Consider the following 9,239-nt stretch of genomic DNA (forward strand, 5'->3'; position numbering starts at 1 on the left):
AACCACTACAATACGGGAATTCTGCAAAGTTGTTAGATATTAGCAACTTAATTCTTCTGTTTACACTATTGTCCAATACCTTTGCTCTCTAAATGTCGACCGCTCAACATTTTCACCAGGATAAGCTGCTTGCGCGTCTTACTTGTCTGGCATAGCTTCTTGTCTGGTATAGCTTTCTTGTCTGGCGTAGCTCAAACAAAATTCCCCGCATTTCCCCGAGGGGAATAATGTGAAAGTGCGAATGCAGGAGTTGAATTTGCGCGGTTCGGTAATGTTCGCGAAAGGGAGATCACACACACACAACTACAAAGAAAGAAAGATGCATTTATTCACAGACACCTATTTGTGTTGTCGTTGTACTTGATTGCTAGAGCGGATCTCAGCTTTGCAATTTCGTGTCAGTACTCCTTTAAGCGGGTGCATTAGCCCTTGTCACGCCCGATTCCTGGCCAATCCCCCACGTGGGTATGTGCCATGTCAGCGGCCAGGCAGCGCGCACCCATCTCCCCCCGTTGCCAATGAAGACGAGGAGATTCCTGGCCAATCCCCCACGTGGGTATGTGATGCGGACATCGCCGGTAGACGCAGGTTCAGGGTCGCTTAAGAAATGCATTGCACTTAAAATCCCTGCAGGCGCAACCCATTTGTTTGGGCTACGGAGATGTGTATTGACTTTCCGGCTTTAGGGGCGTCGCAATGCAGCCGTGAACTGGCTAAGAAACATACCGTCTACTTTTGTACTTGCCACGTTACAAGACACTTTCTTCCGTCGTTCTTCTCCTGTTATTGTTTGTTTCTTTTACCACGCGGTCTTCGTCGACATCGGCGCGCGGGCGCGTGAGAAACAGTTCGTCACAGCAGCTAAGTTGCCAGGCTTTGAAAATCAAGGCAGGTTCACTGCCGGTCACTAATGTGAACATCAGTAAGGAAGTGTTTTAACAGGTTGGCTTTATGGTAGTGGTTGGGCCGGATAATGTGCGCAGGAAACCGCACCGAGCGATGACGTCATCACCTGGGCTGGCGCCGCCTCCCCATAGCTTGCATCCCTACTCTCGGGCGGAACTCATGTGGCCACCTGTCACAGGTGCGATAGAACTGGTACAAGTGTGGTGGAAGAAAAGAGTCCTGGTGAGGTGCGAAGCAACCGCTGCATGGACGGTTTTGGAAGCGCGTCGCGGGATGGATCACTGTAGCAACTGTTGTGACTGGGGTGCTATTTTTATGGTTAAAAAAAAAAAATTCCAAAAAAGGGGAATCCAAAAAGGCTGAAAAGCGATAATGTTAGTTAACTTATTTAGGGTGGCACACGCCAGAGATCACACAAACAAACGTTGGCGGGTGATCGATTATAAAAGGTTTTACAAAATTATATCCCGTAGCACCTTCTGCAACTCTTGTATTTTCCCGGCACTGCTAAGGGCCACGCGTAGATTGTACATACCAAAATGGCCGAGTGACCATTGCTCTGTGCGGACCTGACGACGACATCATGCTAGAAACGTGACCAAGTTTAAAACCACAAGCACCCAGAATACATGACCGATACTCCCAGCGTAACCTCACATAAACTGAGCCCAACCGAGAATATGCTAGGCGGGGACGGAAGCTGAGGTATATGCCCAGTCTTCGCAAAGCTAGAACGAAGCTGACCAAATTTTTTTCAGCGTTACATCCAAATCCACAAAATTTGATTGCGCCCATTTTTTCTTCAAAATTTCTAGAGGGGATTGACTTTGCACACCTCCGCATGCATTTAACTTCACAGCTTAAAGACCACACTTTACACATTACTAATCTACTAACACTGGGATTTTTAATGACATCGGTGTCACTACTTCGGTTTACAGGTGCAAGCCATTTCAGGTTAAGGACACAGCGAAGCACCGCGCACTCCTTTTCTTGAGGTAGTTTACATGTCACCTTCCCTAACGCCTACGGCCTCTGCTCGGCTGGCGCATCGTCATAACAAAACGTGCCTCCTGTGGCGCTTTTTATTTAACCTGCCTAAGCTTGTCTGTATCGCTTCTCTCGCAAATGCAGTTTGCGACATAATTTCCCCGAATATTCAACACATATTTTCAAAGGCATATGACCGCCTAAGGCTGGCAAATAACTGATTAAATTGAAAGTTTTGGTCCTTTCGTGGTATACTTCGTACGATGCGTAAGCTTTGTTTTGGGGACGTAAAAATCTTTCTGGTGTGGAACCACCGTTTCGCTCTTCTAGGTGGAAAAAAGTAGAAAGAAGTCATCGCAAGATTCCAGCTGGCCACATAGGTCAGAGCTCGTATTATTGATATTCAAAGTTTGTCGTCTCCCGTAGCAAAAAACGCTGTTTTGTACTTCAGTAGAGTAAAATATTTCACGTTCGTCATATATTTTGCCCCGATACTCTTATTGCATATCTGCTGGTAAATGCTTCTGTGTTTTTTTTAGTGCAACCCGAAAGCCTCTGGAGATTGCGGACCATATTGCTACTGCGATGGAAAGCGTTGTAAAAAATATAAAAAAGAGAACAGCCGACCACCTTATGGAGGAGTTGTCAAGCCTAAAGCACTTTAGCATACACGTTCGGAGTTCGTATTGTCGAAATACATTCCAAAGAAAAAAAGCTCGGCTTTTTTTTTAAAAAACGACAGCATCTTAACTTTGATACGACAAATAAAATTGAACTCTGAATGGGGTGTCGAAATTATTGCGAGACATTTTGCACATAACTTGTGTAGATTCAACATCATCATGTATATTAAAAGGGACAAAAAATATTTTAACACGTCTTTTTAGGCTGACCTACTTTCGTGGCATCCTTTGCCTTATGACATGCTGGGTACTTTCAAGGTCGACTATCTCAAGTGTCTATTAAAGTACCTTGCTCAAAAGTGTGCAATTAATAAATGCACTTGCTTTGAACTTGTGAGCCAGTCCAGTGATATTCATCAAACAAAGCTAGCGTAAATAAAGGCACCTTTTTATCTTCAATCTCGCCTGATGCCTGAATAATTTCTCAATAGTAACCAAGAGATTCTTGCAGATGGTTGATCTAATTTTAACTGTTTTTTTAGGTCGGCTTCAAAGAGACTCGCCGCAACATCTATATTGCAGTGAATCATGCATCGGGTTTGTTTTGTTTTTGTCGACTGGCTGCGAAGGGCTGTGTTATTTCTGTTATCCGTATGCTAAGTGAAGGCTGTGTTCCATTCTTTATTTTTATGCCACACGTGTTATCTCTTTAGATAAGGAGAGCATTTAAAACTTTCGTCGGCAGCCTAGAATAAATATTTTTTGAATAAAAGTGTTTTGGAAAGAAATCGACGATTCGAGAAACACTCGCGCCCAAAGATATGTTCCCGCAGAGTAGATGCCGCGGCGTCTCGCCCATGCTCGACTGCGCACGTCACTTTGTTGACTGCTGCGTCGCCGCCGGTGTATTCTTTAAATTATTAGGGCAGCACAACTTCACTCCAATGAACTCGTTTTCATTGAAGACAACAGCGCCGTCTTTGACTTCGTGACAAATCAGGAAACTCAGAAATGGCGTCACCGCCGGTTAAACTACAGTTAAATAATGGTAACTCGCGCAGCGTAGTGAATGAAACTAGCAAGGTCGAAATAATGTTAATACAGGAAGATTCCCACATTGCAAGATTCACGAAAACTTTTCTTCGTAGTAAAATAAAGGATGAGGGTGCCCACCCCGAATACACCGCGTTCCAAAAAGACCGGTCGTCTATAGAAGGAGGGGTGTCAGTCATATTCAAAGAAAGAATTGAGGCCTTTATATTAGAAAAGGTGCTCGAAATAGAGTGCTTATGCACAAAAATAACTGCTAGGGCCACATATGTGTTTTATATGCTCTTTTTTGACCTCCGGACGCCACCATTGATTACCGATAACATTTACAACTTCACATGGAAAGACATGTGCTGAGCAAAGTCATACTTGCTGGCGACTTTATTTTGCCAGACATCGATTAGTAGCACCTGCGGGTGGGTGCACATAAGAGCCAGCACGTAAACGTGTTTTTTGATGGTATGCTCACGCATGACAACGAGCACCTTGTTCATAAGCCACTTCGTGTTCAAGGCGATTGCCGTTCGGTTCTGGACCTAGTGTTTTTTCCTCGCTATTTTGTTGAACTCGTCGCATCATTTCAGCGAGGCCTTTCTCACCACCAGCTTGTGAGCATTAACACACCCTTTGTACCCTCGAAGATATATAAAAACTCAGAAATACGTACCATCAAAGACTACTCTGGGGGTAATGACGCATGTATAATGGAATATCTGGAATCCTGTCTCCAGGAATTCGGTCACAGTGACAGTGATGCTTGCTTACTTTGGAACCGCTTGAAGTCAATTTTTCACTTCTGCACAGATAAATTTATTCCCGATAAACGCAAAAACGTTTGCAAACACACGCCATGGATGACACGTGACATCATTTACTTGAAGCGCAATATGAAAAGACTAAAAATAAATAGTCCTCTACAAGACTGATTAGAAACCCACACAACAGCCTTCTTTCTAAAAGCGATAGAAAGCCCCAAAAATTACTACTTTATTACTTAACTGCCAATTTTTCAACAGTGATTCTAGCCAGTTTTGGAACTACATAACCGAGAAATAGACCAGTACCGCAAAAAAACCCCGATGTGTCAGCTATTACTGATGAGAGAGGCATTACTAAGCAATTTAACAAACACTTCCACGATGTATTTTCTTCTTTCGCTACACATGTGACTAACGATGTAATATCAAGTTCATTTCACATATATTTTATTTCCTACACTGGTGTTTTTTGCGGCTCAATTTTAAATCCAAAACCCTATGGTACAGATAATATCCCGGCGGCTTTCATTCGTCGTTAACCTGATATTCTCACTAAAGCTTTAGTTTCTGTTTTCTGTGATTCCTTGCGATCAGTCCAATTACTGGAAGACTAGAGGATGGCCCAGGTTGTGCCTATATTCAAAAAGGGAGGCCGTTTATTGATAGAAAATTATGGCCCAATACCCTTAACTTCGTCATTTTGAAAAGTGATAGAACATATTATATGCCACAACATAATAAATATTTAGAAGAACACTCAATTTTAACAAAATTAAAGCACGGGTTTAGAAAGGGCTACCCTACCGTTACCCGCTTTATTACGATTATCCATTCGCTTGCTTCCGCTATAGATACAAAAGGCCAAGTTTAAGTCATTTTTTTTGTAATTTTTGCAAAGCTTTCGAAAAGGTATCTGCCAAATAAACTCATTTGAAAACTTAAAAAAAACTGCTGTCCCTGAATAATTTGCCTCTTGGAGTTCAGCTTACCTGACCAACCGCAAACATTTTCTCGATGTGGCGGGCAGGACTCGGGCTGTCTTCCAGTCACTTCTGGAGTACCACTGGGAAGTGTATTACGTCCTATGCTTTTTTTTTGTATAACAATGACATTGTACATGTAGTTACCCTGGTGTTCATATTCGACTCTTCGCGGATGATTGTATCTTCTATACAAATGTAATTGAGAAACTAATCAAGACGACCTGAACCATATCTTAGAAACATTCTGAAATAAGGTGATGAATGGGGCATGATTCCTTATGCTAACAAGTGTGTGTTTCTTCTGTCACTCGTAAAAATACCAACACTCAGGCATGTGTACAAACTACTTCGTTGCGGCTGGAGGGGTGAATAGCTATAAGTATTTAGGAATGACACTAACAAATAACTTGTCATGGAACCTTCACATCAACAGCGTTTGCTCTTCTGCCTTCCGAAAGCAGTATCTACAACAAAATCTTAAAAGTGTCCCGCCTAGCGGTATACGTTTAGCTTACGCCGCATAATTAAGACCCAAGCTCAAATATGCATGCACCGTTTTCTGATTCGTATACAGAAGTTATCATTGATAACCTTGCACGAATTCAAAGAAAAGTTGTGGGGTTTATACATAACAAATTTTCCCGAACTGTCTCACCCATCGAAATGATAATTAACAATCTACCCTTGCAAAAATTTAGAGAAAGCTATTCTGACTTGATTTTTTTTGCCTGATCATTGGTAACAAGTTAGCACTCGTCCGTTCACTGTTTGTAACGCCCTTAGCAATGAGAGTAAACCAGCACCAACAACCCCCGCCCTTACTCCTTACTTTGCACAAACTAATCTTTTCAAGTTTTTTTTTTTGCACGCACTATTAGTGAGTTGAATGACCTAGCCACCACAAATGTACTTTCATGAAGTAGTGTATAACCAATAATATGTGTTCACTCGTTTCGCCCAGCCTGCTTGGACATAGTGACCGTAGTATGTGATAAATAAAATAAATAAATATTAATAAAGAAATTGGCATAAGGCGTGTACTGTTAGTGTTTTTTTTTTCAATTCAGTGACCTCCTTCAGTCCTTTTGTTTGCAATTTCAAACATAGGAGATTCTGTGATTTGCTGTAGGAATACGTTTAGGCTAAGTGCCCCAACAAAGGATCAGAAACTAATGTGCTTCAGTTCTCTAATTTGTTAATATAATCAGGGCATTTTATATATCTCTGGAGAAACTATATTTCAAAAAAAGTTTACAGACAGTTTTCTTTTACAACTTAGAGTTATTAGCAATGAAACTGTTCAATACATCGCCATTTATTTGACATGGACATTCAATCTTGTACGTACAAATATTTTTTCTTGAATAGACAAACTAACCAGCAAATAAGACAACAATTTTTTGTAATAACACCACTGTAATATACATCCTTAAAATATTCTAAAGGCGGTGCCTGAATTTAAACGAGGCATGACTTGATACCGTATTGTTTTGTGCAGATTACCGAGACTGTTTATGAAGCTCTTGCGTTTACAAGTTTCTTTAGTCTCATTATATTTTAAATGATTTAAACTGATTACATAGGTCTCGGTATAATTTTGGAGTTAAAAAGAACATATTTATTAGTTTTGTGGCGAAATAAATCAGGTAAAACGCATAAAACAGTATTCATAAAGTAGCAAAACAACCCGATTGCGCATACAGTGTTGCTATGATGAGACACGAAAATCTGTCAAAAAACTTCATAAGGCTTTGTAATTTCCATGGCGCATAGTTATATTTAGCCTTGTTCCAAAGTAAAAGAGTGCAGTGCAATTATCTTTTTTTTAGAGATTCCACTGATATTCTCAGTTACGTTTGAGTCCTGTTTTCTTCTATTATTTTTGATGTCAGCTAACATAACATACGATACCAAAACCATGCCAGACGTTTCTTTACCTAATATTGGCCGTATACGGCGCCCTGGCTTCATTTGTTGGCAACCGCCCAATACGTTTTCTGAGTTATTGCCGGCTTACTCCACGCTACACACACACTGCCAACATGGTTTGTCACCGCTTCTTCAAAGGGACACTGAAGTGAATTTGTCAAGCTCCCGTTTTGGCTTGCACTGCATAGACTGGTTCAAATTAGCCCACTTTTCATCGTTTATCCAGTTGACAAATCGGTAATTATTTTACACAGCGCGAACGAAGAAAAACTACTATACGCGGTTTGCGGCGGCCGCACCAACTAAAGCTGTGACGTTGGGAGGAGGGATCACCGTGATTGGACGTTGCCCAAGGTTAGCAATCAAACAAGTTTTGGTTTCGGTTTCGGTTCCGTAAAACACTACCGATGGCGTTGTTGGATGGGCATTCTCAATATCTCAGTAATCATCGTACCGCGCTTCTGCCATGTTGTCGGCTGTAAAATGCGTAAGGTAAGCCTCCCAGGACAGGTTGGAATCGTAGCATTCACTAGCCGAGGCCTAGGCAGGGGATGAACGCCCTCCGCGTCCCCGCAGACGCTCAAATGCCATGCACTTTTCCCCTATATTTGGAGCTTGCCTCACTTATGCCTGTATCGTAAAAAGCGTGTTCGCACCAGGACAAGGGTCTGTTGATTCTGGCCTGTGCTTACTGCCCGCAAGCAGTCGGTGCTTATGGCAACAGCACGCCAACGAGAACTCGCTAGCGCACCAGTGACAGCCTGCGCGTGTTCTGTGAACTACTTCGTGGAGCAATGAACGTTGCAGCCCAAAAAAAGGTGAACTCAATATAGAAAACATCGGCGGAAAACGAAAACGTTAACTTATCAAAGAAAAAAGCACGCACCCGCGGGGATTCGAACTCGCGACTTGCCAAAACTTGCAACGATTACCCAGCGCTTTAAACCACTCAGTCACGGGGCGGGCTCCTCTGCCCTTCGTAATAATAGGTATATATTGTATAACCAGTTTACACTTTTATTTAGTTTTGGCATTTCAAGCAGCTCAGGTGGATATTTGTTGTTTTGCGCTCGTGCAGTAAGCATCCCCCAAGTTTGCACAATATGTCACGTCTAGCAATTGCATTTCTTAGACAGAAAAGCGTTCGCAGATGCGTAGTCGAGCTGCTGACCGCTGTGCTTGTTCGCCCAGCGCAAAAAAGTGCTACGCGCACCCTAGTTTTACGCTCTACGGTAAAAATATCAGTTGATTTTATTTCCTTAGTACCTATATTGACTTCGCTGACTCTTGTCCCGCCTTCAAGAGGCCTTATATTTTCCTACTGGCGTACCAGTCAGCGAAGCGTCGCATGTGCGCTTGTGCAGCGCTTGTGTGAAGCGACCTTGACTTGGAGCTAGATACAGTGTACAAACTAACCAAGTAAAGAAAGGCACATTATTCCATTCACAACTGAGCGAACGAATTGCGACGACCCGTCGGCGGCCGGCGGACGAAACGCTGGGCCGACTGACTCTGCCTGAAGGCCGGGGAGCCGTGCAGTAGCGCAGCCAATTGCGAGCTCGGCTCCTCCCGACGTCACACGAAAACCCCACAGAAAATGGGCGAGCGTAAAGAGAAGAGGACAGCATTTTCGAATTAATTTTACTACTAAATAAAATCGCGTAAACGCGCCCAGAGTGGTCGAAACATGGCCTGGGGACTTCGGACTACAATTTGCGCTAGTAATCCCGCAATGTTTTCTTATCACTTCAGTGTCCCTTGAAGCACCCACGCAAATGCCGTCAGTTGTCATTTCGCTCTTTGCCCTCCAATCGACATAGTTTGCTGTGCTAACTCTTTACATTGGCTGGTAAGGGAATAACACAGCCATAGATTTACTCGTAGACTTCGCGTTTTAGCCGCAATGATAAAAATATTCCTATTACAAATTTTGTGGTAATCCCTTCAGGAGGCAAAAAAATGTCTCTCCGATTCGAATTTCTGTTTGGGGTTTGTCCTAC

At 42.6% G+C, this 9,239-nt stretch overlaps 1 long non-coding RNA gene across 1 annotated transcript in view; it reads left to right on the top strand.

Annotated features, from left to right (window-relative positions):
• Window positions 1-2,678, top strand: part of LOC144142139 (uncharacterized) — a 64,842-nt gene extending 62,164 nt beyond the window's left edge. Inside the window, exon 3 of the long non-coding RNA XR_013316855.1 lies at window positions 2,436-2,678. This is a non-coding gene — a long non-coding RNA (uncharacterized LOC144142139). The remainder of the gene's footprint in view (window positions 1-2,435) is intronic.
• Window positions 2,679-9,239: the final 6,561 nt, after the last annotated feature.

Source organism: Haemaphysalis longicornis, unplaced genomic scaffold (genome assembly GCF_048455015.1).
Source record: "Haemaphysalis longicornis isolate Haplotype H1 unplaced genomic scaffold, Haemaphysalis longicornis Haplotype H1 scaffold_6, whole genome shotgun sequence".
Classification (NCBI taxonomy): Eukaryota; Metazoa; Arthropoda; class Arachnida; order Ixodida; family Ixodidae; genus Haemaphysalis; species Haemaphysalis longicornis.